Source organism: Miscanthus floridulus, chromosome 4 (genome assembly GCF_019320115.1).
Source record: "Miscanthus floridulus cultivar M001 chromosome 4, ASM1932011v1, whole genome shotgun sequence".
In the NCBI taxonomy this organism is placed as follows: Eukaryota; Viridiplantae; Streptophyta; class Magnoliopsida; order Poales; family Poaceae; genus Miscanthus; species Miscanthus floridulus.
Genome location: NC_089583.1, coordinates 21,562,681 through 21,583,097, shown reverse-complemented (window position 1 = coordinate 21,583,097; position 20,417 = coordinate 21,562,681). Strand labels below are relative to the sequence as shown.

The 20,417-nt window shown below is 42.9% G+C and overlaps 1 pseudogene; it reads right to left on the bottom strand.

The window, feature by feature from the left end:
- Positions 1-31: 31 nt before the first annotated feature.
- Positions 32-17,431, bottom strand: LOC136548215 (rRNA biogenesis protein RRP5-like; annotated as a pseudogene).
- Positions 17,432-20,417: the final 2,986 nt, after the last annotated feature.

The window sequence follows — 20,417 nt, the reverse complement described above, 5'->3', positions numbered from 1 at the left end:
GCTAAAAGTAAGCCTAATTTCACATGCTGCAAGGGAAAAGATCGATCTGTTTGTTTAGCAAGAAAATAGTGTATAGGAAGTTACATCTATCTATCAACTATCACAAGGAAACTAATCTATAGAGAAAAAAATAGATCTGTATGGACCACGTTGTGTAAACTCAACCAAGACTAATTCAGCGTATAGAAGAATGAAATAGAAGAAAGGAGTTGGAAAAATAGAAAGAGATCACATCAACTGTACGACTGGCATTTCCTAAGCTTGTCTTCCTGTAACGAGCAAAAATGTGATTGTCCTTGGGATTATCAATCTCCGTCTCCATGTGCCACAAAGGTAAAGATCAAGTATCATGAAGTTCAAGAGTTGTCTTGTGACGGCAGTGAACTCTGAACATATTCAATTGCCTTCTGCTGCACAAGCTGAATTCTTTCGTTGTCTTGACCCAGTGACTTCTCGAAATTAAGGTACTTCTTGAACAAGAACTGTGACAGTGAAGCACACAGCATTTAGCATAAAGATCAAGTCCCAAAGAACAAGTGACATCTTATTATATTTTTTTACCAGAAAAACATAGCGAAGCACAAAACCATAGTGGAACAAGTAACAATCAATCAAATACTAATTCAAGCAATCTGTGTCAGTGTTACAGTAAAAGGAACAAAGATGCTAGATTTCAAGACAGAAACACAACTAAGAAATAAGCCAACGCCCATTTCAAGGTTGAGTTTTAACAAAGAAATGTAACATAAAGCAAAATAGGTGATATTTCACTCATATGAAATCAAGTACACACAGGAAGTGAAAGCAGCATGATGACAGAATCACTGAGTGAAGTTTATGCATGTATTTCACAATACATATAAGGCAGCAAAATACTAACAATTAGAAAGGAGCCAATACCTGCATCTTTTTTGGAGGTAGGGTAAGACAAGTCACCCTCTCAAACAATGCCCGTATAACTTCTATGTCACCAAGGCGGATTTCCTACAAAAGGTCAATGTATGTCAACAAACTTGCATAATTTGAAAGAATAAAAAGTACAGATGCCATTTTGATGAATTTAATGCTCCTTACTTGGTCAAGATAAACACTCCAAAGGTCTGTTCTTTTTGGGTACTCCCGCAATATTAGTTCAAATCTGGATCTTCCTTCTTCAGGCACCCCACATTTGAATTCTAGAATAGCTGTCTGCGAGAGGAACTTTATGCGCTTCCTATGTGGCAAACTTAGAAGCACACGGTTTACAATGGATTTGATGTACTCAACATCCTTGCCTTGCTTGAGGGCGAACTGAATGCGGCATAACCATATCTGCAGTTACATTATACAGGTCACAAATAGGATCCCTTAGATACGAATAGGGCATACTGAATGTGGCATAACCTTATATGTACTAACCTTGCAGGAAGTTTTGAACCTTTTGGTCATTCTGTCTAGAAGTTCATCTGCAAGTTCATACTGTTCGGTCCTCTCGTACATCGCAAGAAGAGCCAAGTGCAACTTTTTGGGATCACAATATTGCAAGGCTCTTTGGAATACCTTTTTCACAGCATCCTGTGGTGTACACAATCAAGTGTCTCAGTATATCCAAGTACAGCACAGCAACCCAAAATACATCATTATTCAGCTTTACCTCCCGTGGACTACCGTATTCATTTTCCAGATTGAAATATGCTACCCAAACATTAAGTTTCTCCTCTTCTTCTCTGGGGATTATTGTTTTTAAAGCCCTAAAAACATGAGAGAGTTGTAAAAGATGATGACAAGTGATGCATTCAAAAAGTTTAAATAAACTAACAGAAAAAAGGACAAACACATATCTGAATTGACAGAAACAAAAGGAAATTTTTGAAAGGATGTTTCAACAAGTAAATTCTACATCCTTCGAAAACGAAACCAACACAAGACCAAATCAAATCTATCAACACTATTAAGATGATAGAAAGCAACTTCCTATCACCAAAGATCTTTTCCATATTAAAAACAAATGTTTTGGGCAGCAGACAGACCTCTCAGCTACTGCACGTGCTTTCTCAACATCTGCAAGATCTAACAAAGTGGCCATATATTTTATCCAGACAAAACTACTATTTGGGGAGCTCCTGACCAACTTCTCAAAATCATCTGGAGTTTGTGGTACATCTCCCTGCAAAGCCCTTTCCTCCATAGCACTGATTTCTAGTTCCCTGTTGAAAACCATAGAAGGATGTAAAGTTTGATGCATATGTCAACAAAATAAGGTCACAGAGTAGAATCAAATGTCTGAATACCTTTGTTTTCTTGCTTCCTTCTTTAATTGTTTATCATTCTTTTTAGCATTTGCTTCAGTTCCATTTGCAATTTCAAGACCTTTATTATTATTATCCTCCTCTAGGTCAGAACCTTCAGATTCATCCAAGGAAACCTGAAGAGGCGGCACAGAAGCCATTGGTTTTGCTTTGCGATGAACTAAACTTCTGTTATGATATTCAACCATCTGAGGGGCAACACTGATGTCCATAAGAGCACTTTCATCATCTTCATCATCATTTGTGTCAGCAGTCAGATCAGAATCAAAGTACGACTTCTTCATTCCAAGTGATACTCGATGCCGCTTCTCATCGATCTTTATTTTAAAACAAAATAACTGAATTTTAAAACGTGCAATGGCAAAATGAAAATCCTGAAAAAGATAAACCTTACCTTCAGAATTTTGGCTTTAACCATATCACCAGCTTTATAGCAAGAGTTAATATCAACGACAGGTTCATCAGAAAGTTCTGATACATGGCACAGACCAACCTGCAAAAGAGTAGTTTACAAAACAGAATACACAATGATTTCAAAAGGCTGAGTCTAGTGATAACAATGTACCAGTTCACTTCTCCGAATTGTAACGAATAATCCAAAGGATTCAACCCGCTTAACTTGGCCATCAATGATATCCCCAACATGCAAATCACTATAACTAATATCATCCAGCTTTTCCAATTTGGAACCAGTGGTCTTCCTAAGTGATGCCTCAACTCTCCCTGATGATGGGTCCGTAGACAGGACCCTGCAGGATTTTTGTTAGTTTCACAGGAGAACATATCTGTAATTTATATGAGCATTTGAAAATGGTAAGATCTCACCTTCCATGTACAAGCATTCCAACAGGGAAATCCTTCTGCGGATTTTCAACATACTCATCTGACAAATTTGATAGAGTAATCCTAGCCTCAACCATTCGAGAAAGCATAATAAAACATCCTTTAGGAATTAACATTCTTCACATAGCCCTAGAATTTTAGCAGAACAAATCATGTCACTTCACATTACAGAAGATACACTAGTAGTAAATGGTAAAAAAAACACGCCTTTATTTATCAAATATATTCACCGAAAAACTAAATTCAATATATTTACTGGCTAAACTCGATTCACTAGCTTGTGCGCTCTTTTTCTCTGTCTTGGCTGTCTGTTACATGCCGCTATTTTCCACCTTTCACCTATATATACAGGTTTTAGTTCGAGAAAAAAACATATACAGGTTTTGTTTTCCTTTTCTGTAACTCCTTTTCTCTTCATTCTTTTTTTAATAAAATGCACAGTAGGGGACTCCCCTACTGTATTTCCCCTAAAAAAAACTAACTTCAATTCATGGCATACTACAACTTCAGCAATGACAATTGACAGGTATAAACAAAAAGTTTAATATCAGTTGCATGCAACCTTTGGACAAGAGGTAAAAAACACAGATGTTCTGGTACAGCATATAGGGAATCCACCCAGAATTATACTATGCGAGTTGACACCAACACTATTTACAGCTTTTTTTTTTGTTGGCAAGTAGCAGATTGGTCTTTCATGAATGATAAATCCAATATATGTTTAGATAATGCCTGAATTATAGACTTGTCTTATTCACATGTTAAATTATGTTTATTGCACAGAACTTCAGATAAAAGTAAAATAGTAAAAAAAATTGTGAAAAATACCTTAATCTCAGTTCCGGGAAGCAGATCCTTGATCTTTTCGATCCGGGAGGTACAGGTTGCCCTAAGAAACAACAATGGTACATGATGTAAATAACAATGGGAATGCTACATATACTTTCTGGACAATGTAACAACAATCATAGGGCCTGCTTGGCTGTGTGGTAGTGGCTCAGGATTTTACCCCCAAAAGGGAGAGATCTGGAGCTAATGCTTCATACACAAAGCCAGTTTGGAGTACCATTTATGTTTTTTAATGGAAGAGAACACCATAAAAGAGCATTGTTCCTTAATTGATGAAAAAAAAACATGAGCTCTAGCACTTACAGATCATCAACTAGTCCTGAGTTGTTAGAGTCTCTGATCAGATTTGATGAACGGAGTGATAAGATCAACTCGAAGTGATCCTTCTGATGAGCGGCTCACAGACAGGACCTTGCACTTCACAAACTGGCCCTCATGGAATCCAGACAATGGTTCGGCCACCCATGAGTCAACAATTTCAGTATAATGAACCCTCCCATGGAGATGAGGCTCCAATCTGAACGACAAGCCCACCAACACCAGGTAGAATTTTTTGAACACGTCCACCGATGATATCTCCTTGTTTTGTTTGTTCAAACACAGAGAACTTTGATTGTTGTATTTCATCTATATTCGGCTGTGTGCATTGGTTATCAAGTGCCTTCAACCGAAGTAACCTTTTCTCCCGGTTCACATTGATAACACGGCCTTTCACTGCTTGGCCTACACTAAAGCGCTGCTGGAATTCTTTCAGTTCGCTGGGCTCAGAAGAACTATCAAGTACAAATAAATGAGCCATAACATTTCTTGATACAGTTAACCAGACCCATTCCTTATCCACCTTGACGACATAAGCACGTACAATCTCATTTGTGGTGTGCTTTTGTTCTTTTTGAGCAGTTAATTCTTCAAACTCTCCTGCTTAATTTCAAGTAAAAAAAAGATCCAACAATAAGCAAAGTTAGCCATCTCAAAGATTAAGAAACACAAAAGGTATACAAAATGCAAAGCAGTCGGCATATAGGATTTTAGCTATGGATGAACTGAATCAAAGCTGTAAGATCTATATGAGATGATTGTTTATCATGGAATAGACAAATTAAAAATAGACATTAAAGCATACCCTTGACTATACATGGCCTAATAGACAATTCCCATTTGAAGTTTTTGCCACTCTTTCCAGAAGGTTCAGCCTCTGCAACAATTCTGGCAGTAAGCTTTTGCCCTATTCTGAGTTTACTAAAGGGATGCTCATCAGAATCCTCTTCAAGAACCTATGAGAAATGTATCACTAATTAGTAATTAGCCAATACATATTGTTATAAGAAAGGCATCTCAAGCAATGTCTGGTGTTCACCTCAGTAATATGGATTCTTCCATGAAGATTGCCACCAAATTGCAGTAGAAGTTCAAGCGGCTTGATATCAATAATCTGATGTCCAGAAAGGATTTGTGTAAGCAAAGTTTGCAGACATTGAAGATGATAACAGTTACCAATTTTAGGATCATAATTGAAAATAATTGCACCTCTGCTTCAACAAGTGACCCAATTTTGTAGCCATGATTTCTTCTTAGCCCTTTTAGATTCAGAGAGGGCAGAATACTGAGCCTGAAGCTTTTGGTAGTAGGATAAGTCTTCCAGAAGAATCAGAACTTGGGATATTTCCAACAACCACAGTAATGCTTCAAAAAGAAAAATAAAACACAAAGAAAAATAAGAAAACAAGTAGGGTAACGTAGTCCAGATAAGAAATCACTTTTCTTTATTGTTCTGCACTCAAGAAAAGTACAATCTTTTCTAACACAAAATATCATTCTTCTTTATTGTTTTGCTCACATGTTCCTGCTTTAGTTGCAAGCTCGAGCAAATATTAGCTGGGATCACATGAGCAAAGCTCATTTATACATTAGATGCCCATATCAATAGACTAATTATAACATTCTTCTGTAGTGATAAAGCTGCAATTCAAAATCAATTTATGTCAAGACTGATAAAGTGATAAACCTGTAACCCTAAATGAATTTATATCAAGAGATTAATTATGACATTGTTCTGCACTATCTAGTACAAATAGAAAGGTTCAAGTTTCCACAGCATTTATGTCAAAGCCTTCCAGTAAGGGGTACTCAAATAGTAGCAGATATTTCGTCCAGTTGGAAATATAAGTCCATAAAGGTTTGACACAGTTTAAACTTTTTTTCAACTTTGAGTAGTAATATTTATACATAATAATTATCTTCAATGAAAAGGCTTATATATTAACATATTATGAAAGAACTATTACAATGATTACAATGTATCTAGTAATGCTGAATTGCTGATCTTCCCTTGTCAATCTATATAAAATTTTACATATTGATGATCAATGTTAAAAGAGTTGACCTATGACTATGACAAACTTTGATGTTCTTATATTTCCCATCGGGAGAAGTATGTAACAAGGCAAGAATTCGAATCAAAATGGGCAAACTTCCAAATATTACCGTTGTCCATTATCATAGTGGTGGTGGGGAAGCAGTTGTGAGTTGTAATCCATCAGTGGTGCAAAACCAATTGCGTAATTGTACTCAGGGATGGAAAGGACCTGGATTAAACAAAACAACAACAAAAAAGTAAATTGCAATCAGCCTACAATTCAACAAACAAATTGGTCAATGAAGAGAGTAATTTACACACCACATAGCTCTCTTTGATTATTTCCACAACTGCATTCACTTCCTCATGAAGCTCCAACTCTGCAACTGCAGCCCTTTGGCGTTTCTAAAGTGAAACAGGATATATAATGTAAAGTTATGATAATACATGAAATAAAGATTGAATATATAGTTTCAAAAACTGCATATCGTGCTTACTAAAGGTGACAATAAAAAAATGGGGATTGAGATCCGGATAAAGTTGTTACAATATGATACAATGTTATAACCTACCAAGGGCATGCCTGGCCAGGTATACTAACAACTTCACACCAAGGCTACAAACATTACCTTCTTTTTTCCAACATTTCTAACACTGCCAATTAGCTCTGGTTTAAGGGACAAGTTAACAACTCCATCAGATAAATCCAAAACAAGGCCCTTAACAGAAGATCCCACTTCCACACTACTGCCACCAACTGCAACAATAGAAAAAGATAAAAATTGGCAGGATTGCGGGTTGGATAGTTAATAGCATGAAAGGACAAAATTACTTACGTTGATGGTGCTCGATTAAGCCAACAACATCCGGATGGTCTTTGAAGTTAAGGATAATACCATATTCTTCTATTGCTCCCACCTCCCCCTCAACTAAGCTACCAATGCCAAAAGTGTGAGCCCAATCATTGCTTGAGTACTTCAATGCTGCAATCTATATCAGAGGTAGCCACAAATGATAAGTGCATGCTAAAACATCATTATCAATAAGCTTAAGCATATCAACATATGAAATTTATCTTCAGAGTTACTGGCAGTGGTATTTTGATCTAAGCTAAAAGTTATTGAATAAAATACCCTACATGAAGACCCACAGCAAACTCACACGTCCTAGATTATCTTGTAGGAGACCAATAGGCCACATCTATCACATATGCCAGCAAATGAGCGAGATGCCCTGAGAGTACACATAAAAAAAAGGAAGTAGCATCCGGACAACTACATACAGTAACATAATACAAGAAAATAGCCATGAGTTACACATGTCCCCACATTCCCACCAGAAAACTGTAACTACTTAGCAGGTTCCACAAAATCTCACATGCCCACACATCGAAGCACTATTATTACAAGCTACTCCCTCCACTCCAAATTATAAGACGTTTTGGTTTTTCTAGATACATTGCTTTTGCTATGTATTTAGACTTACACTATATCTAAGTGCATAGCAAAAGCTATGAATCTAGAGAAGCCAAAACATCTTAATTTGGAATGGAGTACCATAAAGTTTTGGAAACTTCTATTCAACATAGAGTAAGAGGTAATTGTTTTATTACAACCTTCTGATCCAGAAGAAAGTATCCTTGAATAAATGAAGAATCCGTTGAGGAGCACATTGACTGTTGAAGTGCGAGTTTTACTCTAGCAGTTTCTGCATTTATCTGTAAGGGGAGGAACAAAAAAAATTAGAAGAACACAAGTAATAGAGGATGACAACAAATATATACCAACAATTATGGCATACGCTGAGTATATGACTCCGAACTGACTGGCCAACATAGAATGCATCAGAAAGCCTTTCTATCCGCCTATCAACTGCCTTTGTGAAACAAGAAAAAATAGACATTCTTTTCAAATCAAATCAACAAAAAGAATGACAGAGCTGAAAATTTCTTACTTTGTCCTTGGGAGAGAAACCAGTCAAATGTCCGAGAAAACGGACGAAACAACCAGCTTCGATAATGTTGCAGATGTAACCCTAAGATAAAATAAATGTCAGCTGAGTTGCTCATCTTAGGCTATGCAAAAAAAAAACTAGAGAAAGATTACATGAACTACAACTCCAGGATGCATCTGCGATATCTCTGAAGGAATGTCATTTGCGCAATTGATAAGTGAGTGCTTTGCCGAAAGAACTAAATTTTGACCTTCAATATCTGCAGACAGGGTATTAGAAAATCAGATGGAAAAGTTAGCAATGTGATCAAATATCCATCTGACAACAAAAGGTGCATCATCATTAGCAGTGCAAACAACTGATTGTATCGTGAGGTCATGTACAGACCATGATAAGCTACAAGTGTGCATGCAAAACAGTGAACTTCCTACTTGCCATTGTGAAATTCTGCACATTGTTCATAAACTATACATGGTAGTATGGTACTCCCTCTAGATATTACAACAGTTTAGAAAGTGTATTCTCGATCCTCCATCGGTTCAAGAAAAATTGTACTGGCCATGACGTAATGACTTTAGATTCTTTTTTTGCTATCATTTTTATAACATAACTGTGTAATGAATGTCCAAAGCGTCAAATGTTTATTAACAGAAGAAAAAAGGGATGTTCTGTTTTTTTCAAAGTGCATTGATAACAAATGAAGTTTGTTGACTTCACCGAGAACTAGAAGTTGGTTGAACTCGTGCCCAGGTTTCAGCAAATTCTTCACCTTAGCAGCTTGACCTAACAGGAAAAAACAGACCATGGTCAGTAGAGCAGTAATGTTATATGAAATATAAACAGCAACAAAGAATATGAGTGTGAACCCACAAGGGAAAACTATTGATGCAATAGGTTACATGCAAATCATATAGCAGATGAGGATATACCATGATGGTCTGCCAAATGTTCATTTAGTATTGTCCCCTTGGAGAAGCCATTTACACTGACAACAACAGCTGCTGGAGTAAGCCGTTCCACAACACCAGAGACAATACTACCCAACTTTGGAGTGTCTATTGGAATAACCCTACATGGGGCAAAAACAAATGCAAAGAGGATAAAAGTTAGATTATAAATCTACACATCAGGAAAATGACAATTCTGGATATTCAGTACAAGTTCAAAAACATAGCAGAGAACTAACACCATCCTTGTTTTTTCTTGTTAAAATATGACAAGCAAAATGACAGAAAATGCTCTATGAGTGAAACAATAAACTTCAAAGAAATTCTAAAAAATACATGTAAAAATTAAGGTAACAATTACAGCTCGTCATGTCAAATAAGGGCAGATTATTAATAGAACATAAAAATAGTAGAACAAAAGAGCATGTAGAGAACTCACCTATTATGGGATATGACAAAACTAACATTTAGTTTCCTTGAAGCAGGGATCACATTGATAATTCTACATTTGACCACTTGACCAACATGATAAACATTTTCTGCTTCAGTTCCAGCCTCTAATCCAAGGTCAGATCTAGTATCAATTTACCAGAATCAAGAAAGCAGATGATTCAGAATCATATCATATAAATAAAACTGTGATGAAATATCTATTTACTAAAATAATGGTGCCAAGAACAGCACAAGACCAGCAACCCTCAGAGACAGATACACAATTCAAAAGTAAATAAGTGCATCTTTCACTATTGATTATCTACAAGTTTGTAGAGAAATCTAATTTGATTTACAACACCAAGCTGATCTGCTTCAGAAATAGGAAATGGTGATACTAACCTGCTAACAAAACCCTGAACTCCATTGTAGAATTTTACAAAGCAACCGTGCTTTTCAATTTTAGTAATCCATCCATGAGTCACTAAACCAATTTTTGCATCAGCATATGATGCTAGCACATCAAGTTTTGATTTCACCTGAAATAGATCCATAGTTATACTACTGGACAGTCTCAGAGAAAACAAAGAATGCATATAAATAGGGATATGAGCTCTATCTTCATTATTCTAAGCTAGAGAAAAACTAGGAAGGATTTAAAACAATATCATGTACTGTTGTATATATATACCTAGAATTCATAGAAATTCTTAAGGTAAGAGCAAAGTACCAGAGACTTCTTGTATGTCACTGTAACTCTCTTGGATTTGCAGCCCAATACACGGAAAAGAAGCTCAGCTCCAACCTACACAAAGAACAAAGTTAAAGTTCATTCATCATCATATTCAACATCTCTTAACATAGTTTCCCAAAAAAAAAATCAAACAATTGGAAGTGGAAATGAGCAACCTTAAATTTCTTTGATGGTTTCACAACATGTTCCAACTCTGACATGTGAGGAAGCGGGCAAAGTGCTTTCACACCACTTGAAAACTGTACAATAGCACCGAATGGCTCAACAGTAGCAACCTTAGCTCTCACTAACATTCCAGGTTTAACATCATCATGAGTGAAAACAGACCCTTCAAAAGCACTGTCCTGCAAACACAGAGAAGCATAGAGATCCTAAGGCAATAATTGACTCAACAAATATCAGTAACCTATATTATCATGTAAACATGGACATATACTAAATATGCATGTTCACAACAGTGCAAGTCTTCTAAACCATATGAAAACCAATTAACAGATTGCATTATTGCAACTCCTATATTACCATGTAAACATGGATATAATATACATGCATGTTCACAACAAATTCAAAAGGCATGAGTCACCAAACCGATGCCAAAAGTTAAATGAAGTGACATGAGCTATGAAAGATAAAATAAAAGAAAGTTGCTCAGTATCTTTGTTGAAAATTAAAAATTCAAGTGAAATAAATCAGGACACAATAGTATAAGTGTGCCACTAGCATTCCTTTTCACGAATACCATTGCTTAAAAAAATAAGTGACATGGTGTAATTACTTTTACGGTGCCTATTGCAACTCCTTCAAGATTCCGCACTCCAAGTATACGGACACGTAAGCTACTGCCTTCCTTAAACTTGTCCAAGTTTTTTGCATCCTTGTCTGACACATCATGTATCTGAGGATCAGGTTACAATATCAGCATATTAAGAAGCATCTTTGTGAGAGCTTTCACATCATTCAACAATGAGTACTAATAAAATATTCACTACAGTTTCACATACACTAATAAATCCAGGTGATGGAGTTGGAGAAGGTATTTCAAGAAAAAGACCAGCCTTTTTATCTACCCTCAGCACCTTTGATTTATCGTAGATATCTCCAGCTTTTAGATTCTGCATGAGGAAGAATTACCAATCAAAAAAGAAAACTGAATAAAATAACAGCACTTCTATTTTCTACAGAGGCCAACTTTACAGGCATAAAGGGGACATAATACATCAAACTGATTATCATGCCAAAACAGACAACTTACAATAGGGGGTACTTCAAGATGAAGTAAATGTTTGTTCAATGTAAGCCCAACTGCTCTTGTTGATGGATCAACGAACAGGATGCGAGCATTTACCTGTAAATTATAGTGGAAGTACTCAGAAAATCACTCCAGATATCCAATATCGTAAAAAAAAACATCAGACTATCAGAGATGTTGCAAAATGTAGGAGCCACAGACACAACAATTATATCAACAAAAAATAAGAAAATAGTGAATACCTTCTTATTCTTACTGTAATCATCTTTCCAATTACCAGAGGGAAAGGAATTCAACAAATTAAAAATATCAACCTGACAATAGAAGGAACACACTGTGAAATGAAATACAAATGCTCCTGTAAAGCCAAAAATGAGTCTAGTCTGTGAAAAATAGCTTACTGTTCCACTGAAATAAGTAAGAAATGATAACATGACTCCATTTTCAAGAACTGAATGGACGCGTGCATTAACCATCATCCCAGGGATCAAATGATCAATAGAAAGGCCTTTCAGATCCTTAATCTATACAAAAACAACAATAAACCACAAATTAGAGGTGTCAGGTCCCAATCAAAATAAAGAAGATATTAAATAGCATTTATAGTGATTTGCCATACAATAGATTTAGAAAGCAAGTCTTTATCAAAACTCAAGTGAACAATAGCCCGAGTTTTGTCAATCGCCTTCACAACACATTGCATCAGTTGTCGGCGCTCAATCTTCACATTTTCTGTACAAGAGAACAACAGTTAAACAACTCCCTGAGTACCTCCCTAGAAAGAATATCACGATCAGCATTAGCAATGGGAGAGATCAAACAGATTTCAAGTATATGGCCCATATTAAGCAAGACAAATAACACTAATGTTTATCCTTCTAGCAAGCATATAAATCTATAGAGAGCAGCTTAAAGTTACATAAGTAACACCACATCATTTTATATACTCCACACTATGCCTTATAAAAGTGCATGAACTACAAACATGAAGACAACAAAAGAAACTCTAAGAACTAAACTGTTTTTATGCATAAATACACCAAAAAGAAAGCATATGAGAGAAGGGTCAGATCATTTGTATTTTCGCACAAAATGTATGTTTAGAATATTGAAACTGTATGAAACAATATAACCACAAGCTCATAAGCTACCAAGCCTGCTAGAACAGGAAGTCCAGTCCGAACTAAAACAGATAGAAAGAACTTCAAGATTGCTAGGCAAAACTTATATGTTATCAGGGAGCGCAGTCTAATATGAGCATGTGCTATTAGAACATCAGCTAGTGAAATCAGTTATATAAATATGTCATGAAGAAACACCAGTATTTCATGATCTGATGAATTTATTGCTTAGTGTACCTTTGTCATCCTTTTGCATAAATCCGCTAAAGGAGGATACTCCAAAATGAAGAATGTAACCATGGTCCTCAGTGCTTTTGACTTGGGCAGTAAGTACCTAATGAAACGCATACATGTGCATCCATTACATAAAAAATTTGACTCAGAATCTAACTGTTTCCAATGGGAACTACTCCCTCCATTCTTTTTGTTTGAATGCTTTTGACATTTCATGGTCCCTATGATGTGACTTTGGCCTCTACCTTCTATAAATTTACATCAATATATAATAATAAAATAACACTTTTGTGGATGCATTTCTAGTAATATAATTTTCACACAGCAAATCCCGATAGCTTTAAATGCATCAATTGTCAAATTTTAGGAAGTTCGACAGCCAGGATTTTAGGAAGTCAAAAAAATAGCAGGGAGCATAAAACAGGCCTACAAAGAAAAGGTTAAGTAAATCTAGCATACTGCAGATCAAGTAGTAGTAATCAGGTAGCAAAAAAATCAATATAGTCAAGCATGCCCTGTCAAGCTCCTTGCTTTCGATACAGTTGCAAGACTGTTAACACCTCCACATATGTAGACTCAGTAGTCAGTATAGCTATCAAAGGAACAACCGATTTATTATAAACAAACATTTAGTTAGATAAGCTCAATAATTTATTGAAAAACCTGGTAAACTCCACAAATAGGGCAGGAGGGGGGAGGGAGGGAAGGGAGGTGCATGTGACCATGTCTCATGGGACGGGGTGAGGAGGAAATGAGATTTATTTAAAAATGGTGAATGTTCCCAATAGCCTGTTAGGATTTTTTTTCACTATAAAACTGGATCTGATCTTTAACTGGATACTGATCTTTTCTGGGTGTATATGCTCCTACAGATATTAGCAAGCTTGTGTGCATGCTCTAACCAGTTATTCTGATTTTGCATGTAAATTTTTGCCCCAACTTTTCTTCAGAAAACATGCTCCATTTACAATTTCAGTAGAATAATCAAATCATTTAATCAAGAACCGAAACACTCGAATGGTTGTGAATTATAATATAAAAATATTAAGGACAGAGGTGCACAATGAAACAACCATACATAGTTGATATTTCTCTGCCCCAAAAGCTCAGCTTATGAAGCACATCCAGATTAGGGTGATTAAAAATTACCATTCCTTCCTGCAAGCCATCCAGGGAAAGTCCCCTGTACAGTAGGCTTAATCGCAATGATAGCCAAACCCGTCTGTTTACTTTTCCTTCTTTCTTATCATCGTCAACTCGTAGGACTATACAAGGAACAAGCTGACCAACATGAACAACTTCTGCACATAAACTGTTCTCACTATCCTGCAAAAGAACAGTATCAGTTGGTTCACCAGATGGCAAATCACTGACAAAGAAATATCAATTATGGATTACTTAAAAAGAAAATATCTACCTTACGATTTTCCTGCAAAGCAATGTCGCACACATCCTCTGAGCGAACAAACCCTCTAATTCCACCAGGTAGACTTAACACGATATCTTTCTGGTTAACCTCAATTACAACACCCCAGAGCTTCATATTTGGTGAAATATTCTGACAAAGGGAGGGAAATGTCATGACCAGTTCAGCAATATAGCAGCATTTTGTGAAGGAATTTAAAGACAACAACAATAGGAGATCCCAGAACTGACCACTACATGTCCATGTTAACATGCTCTCAATAAATAGATACAGATAGTACACATAGCTGACTTAAAATAAGGGACATTTGCTACCAACCTGAGGCCAGTCATCACATGTTCCAAAATCCAAACATTTCAAGGTAACAAATAAGAATAATCACACTAACACCACCCAATACAAAGCTAGCGATATATAACCTAGACATCTCGTTCAAAGGACCAAATGGCAACCCTGTCAGCCTCAACTAATGCAATGACCAATGAGTGATCCGTATGTAGCACTACATCACCTTAATCTTAATGCGCATCGAGGTGCATAACTTGTACAATATTCCAGCAACTGCAACTGAAACTGTCTAAAACAGGCTAATCCATTAGCCTTTTATGGAGAGCGTTTAGTTCAAAAATATGACAAAGGTTGGATGGGAAGTGCATCAGTATATGTGCTGCAGGGTTTGAATGGCCATCTGAACCATCTGAAACGCTTCCAGGAATAACAATGGCAAATATATTTGCTCTCACCAGCTATTCGTTAGACCAAACATGCCAGAGAAGTTCAGTGCAAATTGACAACATAAGAATAAAAGACTAGCTTCTTAAGCCATTGAATAATTGGAATGGGCAGGGAGTATAGCCTGTAACGAGGATGACAGAGCGCCAGGGTCAAGCCCCAGTTGCTCTGTGATGGATAAGTCTCATGTGTGGTTGGTCTTTGTGGGGCTGTGCTGCTCACATGGTCTTTGTGGCTGTTTTTCTGTTTTTAGGACAGCATCTTAGACTAGAGGATAGCATCTTAGAGGACAGCATCTTAGACTAGAGGACAGCATCTTAGCTAGGACAGCATATTAGCATCTTAGACTAGCATCTTGGCATATGCTTGGCTGGCTAGCAGCCTATAAATATGTAACCCCAACCCCTCAGGTTGGTATGGCATTTGTGTGAGCTTGTGTGAGAAATAGACAAGAAAATTGCCCCAACTCCTAATGTCATCCTCTCTCGATGAGAGTAAGAATTCTCCTACTACCAAGAGTGAGAATTCAGCGACTAACAACTGGTATCAGAGCCGTATTATCCTGTAGCCTGAGCATCTCTTGCTCATCTTCTCTCCCAGCCCCACAACAGCCCCAGCTGTTGGCAGCACCAGCTCCTCCGGCCGCTCCTGTTCACTCCTCCCCCGGCTCGTCTGAAGCAGCTCTCTCCCCACGCAGCAGCCCCCCGGTAGCGCGTCATGTCCGTAGGGCAGTCTCAGCGCTCGGTCGCCTCGAGCACGCGGCGTCGGCAGGAGGCCGAACTTGCCGCGGCAGAGGAACGCGAGCGAGCGGCGGCAGAGACCGCTGCGGCGGCGACAAGGGCGTCGAGGCTGGCAGCGACGGAGCTGGCAGTAGCCAGAGCGGAGGCGGAAGCAGCGGCGGCGGCGAATGCAGCGCGTGCGGCGGCGGCGGAGGTCGAGGCTCTGCGCGGCAGCATCGGCAGCTCCATTTCCGCTGACGACACCGCCGACGCGGACCTCGAGCTGCTAGAGAGGGAGGCAGCGCGAGCACGGGCGGCACAGTGGGCAGCCGCGCACGTCCACGAGCGTGGCGGCAGCCCAGACAAGCGCGGACGCGCTGGCGGCGCTCCTGGAGGAGGCACGCACGGCGGTGGTGCTCCTGGGGCAGCCGCGCACGCCCACGAGCGCGGCGGCAGCCCAGACAGGCGCGGACGCGCCGACGGCGCTCCTGGAGGAGGCGCGCACAGCGGCGGCGCTCCTGGAGGAGGCGCGCACGGCAACGGTGGCGGACGGGTCGATGGAGAGCGCGGCCTTCACAGGCAGCGTGGCTCTCTCTCCCCGGATCGGTACCGACGGGTCGATGGAGAGCGCGGCCTTCACAGGCAGCGTGGCTCTCTCTCCCCGGATCGGTACCGTGGTTACCACGGGCTCCAGGCTGTTGTCAGGGACATCGATCCCGGCGGTGGGTGGCCTACCCTCACCAAGACCAACTACGTCGAGTGGGCTACGGTGATGAGGGTAAAGCTCCAGGTGCGGCACATGTGGGAGGCAGTCCGGTACGGCGACGCCGACTACGACCTAGATCGACGGGCGCTGGATGCTCTCATCGCTGCAGTCCCACCCGAGATGCAGTTCTCGCTTACCAGCAAGCGGACTGCCAAGGAGGCTTGGGACGCCATCGCTGCGGCACGCATCGGCAGCGACCGCGCCCGCAAGTCCACACTGCAGGCACTTCGCAAGGAGTGGGAGAACCTGGCCTTCAAGCCAGGTGAGGACGTTGATGACTTTGCTCTCCGTCTCAACACTTTGTTGCAGAAGATGGTGCAGTTTGGCGACGACACCTACGGCGAGGAGAGAGCTGTCGAAAAGCTCTTCCGCTGTGTCCCCGAGAAGTACAAGCAGATGGCTCGCTCGATCGAGTCTCTGCTAGATCTCTCCACGATGTCGATCGAGGAGGCGATAGGTCGCCTCAAGGTTGTCGACAGCGATGAGCCACAGTCCCTCTCGGGGCCCATCACCACTGGCGGGAAGCTCCTTCTCACTCGGGAGCAGTGGCTTGCCAGCCAAGGTGACCGGAGGAAGGGGGAGCCTTCTTCTGCGACAGGCGGCCGAAAGCGTGGCAAGCCGCGCAAGGCGCGCAGAGACGCCCAGGCCGGGGCGCGAGGACGTGCCGAGGGTGATGCCCGCGAAGGCGCCCAGGGCGGTGCCGTCGGCAGGCACAAGCCGGCACGAGACGACGCCTACCGCAACTGTGGCCAGCTTGGCCATTGGGCCAAGGACTGTCGACAGCCACGACGCGGCCAGGCCCACGTCGCACAAGCGGAGGAGGAGGAGCCGGCTCTGTTCATGGCACATGCCAGCATCGAGCTACCTCCAGCGGCACCGGCCGCAGCGGCTCTCCTCCACCTTGACGAGCCAAAAGCACACGCCCTCCTCGGCGATAGCTCCGGCAACGACAAGACTGACGGGTGGTGCCTCGACACCGGCGCCACCCATCACATGACCGGTCGACGGGAGTTCTTCACCGAGCTTGACTCTAGCGTCCGAGGCTCCGTTAAGTTTGGGGATGCCTCCGGCATGGAGATCAAGGGCGTCGGCTCCATCATCTTCACCGCCGTGTCTGGTGAGCACAGGCTGCTCACCGGAGTCTACTACATCCCCGCGTTGAGGAACTCCATCATCAGCTTGGGACAGCTGGATGAGAACGGTTCGCGCGTGGTGGTTGAGGACGAAGTCATGAGGATTTGGGATCGTCGTCGTCGCCTTCTTGCCAAGGTATCCAGAAGCGCAAATCGACTCTACGTCCTTAACGTGCAGGTGGCACAACCCCTCTGTCTCGTTGCTCGTCGGGACGACGAGGCATGGCAGTGGCACGAGCGTTTCGGGCACCTTCACTTTGAGGCCCTGAAGCGGCTTAGTGCCACGGAGATGGTGCGAGGCCTGCCGTGCCTCGACCATATGGAGCAGCTCTGTGACGTCTGCATGTTGACGAAGCAGAGGCGACTCCCCTTTCCCCAGCGGGCGAGCTTTCGAGCCAAGGAGAGGCTCAAGCTCGTGCACGGGGACTTGTGTGGCCTAGTGACACCAGCCACACCGGGAGGACGACGCTACTTCCTGCTGCTCGTCGACGACCTCTCCCGCTACATGTGGGTGATGGTCCTCGGTAGCAAGGGAGAGGCTGCGGATGCCATCAGATGCGCACAGGCTGCTGCGGAGGCGGAGTGCGGCCGCAAGCTGCGCGTGCTGCGCACCGACAATGGCGGCGAATTCACAGCGGCTGAATTCGCGTCGTACTACGCTGACGAGGGCATTCAGCGCCACTACTCCACGCTGTACAGCTCGTAGCAGAACGGCGTCGTCGAGCGGCGCAACCAGACGGTTGTGGGGATGGCTCGGGCCCTCCTCGAGCAGAGGGGGATGCCGGCTGTCTTCTGGGGAGAGGTGGTGGTGACGGCCGTCTACATCCTCAACCGCTCGCCTACCAAGGCGCTCGACGGCAGGACGCCGTACGAGGCTTGGCATGGGCGCAAGCCGGCGGTCTCCCACTTGCGGGTCTTCGGCTGCCTCGCGTTCGCCAAGGAGCTTGGCCACATCTGCAAGCTCGATGATAGGAGCACTCCGAGAGTGTTCATCGGCTACGCAGAGGGCTCGAAGGCCTACCGCATCCTCGACCCGAAGACACAGCGTGTGCGCACGGCGCGCGACATTGTGTTCGACGAAGGGCGAGGATGGGCGTGGGACAAGGCGGTGGACGATGGCTCGGCTCCGACGTACGACGACTTCACTGTCGAGTACGTCCACTTCAAGGGAGCTGGGGGAGTAGGCAGCTCTTCTTCGACGAGCGCGTCTACCCCAGTCCCCGAGCCTCCACCGACCCCGGCACCTGCTACGCCGACAGCTCCACGCTCTCTAGCCAGGACCTCGGCTGCGATGAGTTCTTCGTCGGCTTCACCATAGCCAGCAACGCCATGCACTCCAACACTGACAGGCACCTCTCCGGGCACGTCTACTCCAACACCAGCTCGTGTCGAGCATAGCCCGGTTGAGCTCGCTACTCCGCTCTCTCACGACGAGGAGCGCATCGACGCGTACCACGACGGCGAGCCGTTGCGGTACCGTACGATGGAGAACCTTCTCGGCGACCAGTTAGTGCCGGGACTGGTGCCTCACGACCTAGAGGACCTGGAGGCGCAGTTGCACCTTGCATGTGACGACGACGAGCCTTGGTCGTTCGTAGAGGCCGAGAGACACGCGGCATGGCGTGCCGCGATGCAGTTGGAGATGGATGCGGTTGAGAAGAACCGCACCTGGGAGCTTGCTGACCTTCCTCGTGGCCACCGCGCGATCACCCTTAAGTGGGTGTACAAGCTGAAGAGGGATGAAGCCAGCGCCATCGTCAAGCACAAGGCTCGCTTGGTGGCACGAGGTTTCATGCAGCAGGAGGGGGTCGACTTCGACGACGCCTTTGCTCCCGTGGCACGGATGGAGTCCGTGCGACTCCTCCTTGCGCTAGCTGTCCAGGAGGGCTAGCGTGTTCATCACATGGACGTCAAGTCGGCGTTCCTTAACGGCGACTTGAAGGAGGAGGTCTACGTGCACCAGCCGCCGGGATTTGCAATCCCCGGCAAGGAGGGCAAGGTGCTCTGCCTGCGCAAGGCCCTCTATGGCTTGCGGCAAGCACCGAGGGCGTGGAATGCCAAGTTGGATTCCACGCTAAAGGGGATGGGCTTCGAGCAAAGCCCGCACGAGGCGGCCATCTACCGACGGGGCAATGGAGGAAATGCCCTACTAGTGGGTGTCTACGTCGACGACTTGGTGATCACCGGCACCAAGGATGCGGAGGTGGCGGCATTCAAGGAAGAGATGAAGGCCACCTTCCAGATGAGTGACGTGGGGCCTCTCTCCTTCTACCTGGGAATCGAGGTGCACCAGGATGACTCTGGGATCACGCTTCGACAGACCGCCTACGCCAAGCGCGTCATTGAGCTAGCTGGGCTCACCGACTGCAACCCAGCTCTCACTCCGATGGAGGAGAGGCTGAAGCTAAGCCGCGACAGCACGATGGAGGAGGTGGACGCTACGCAGTACCAGCGTCTTGTGGGGAGCCTTCGCTACCTCGCCCACACACGGCCGGACTTGGCATTCTCCGTCAACTACGTTAGTCGGTTCGTGCAGCGACCGACGACGGAGCACCAGCAGGCTGTGAAGAGGATCATCCGCTACATTGCGGGGACTAGCATGTCGGTAAGCACGT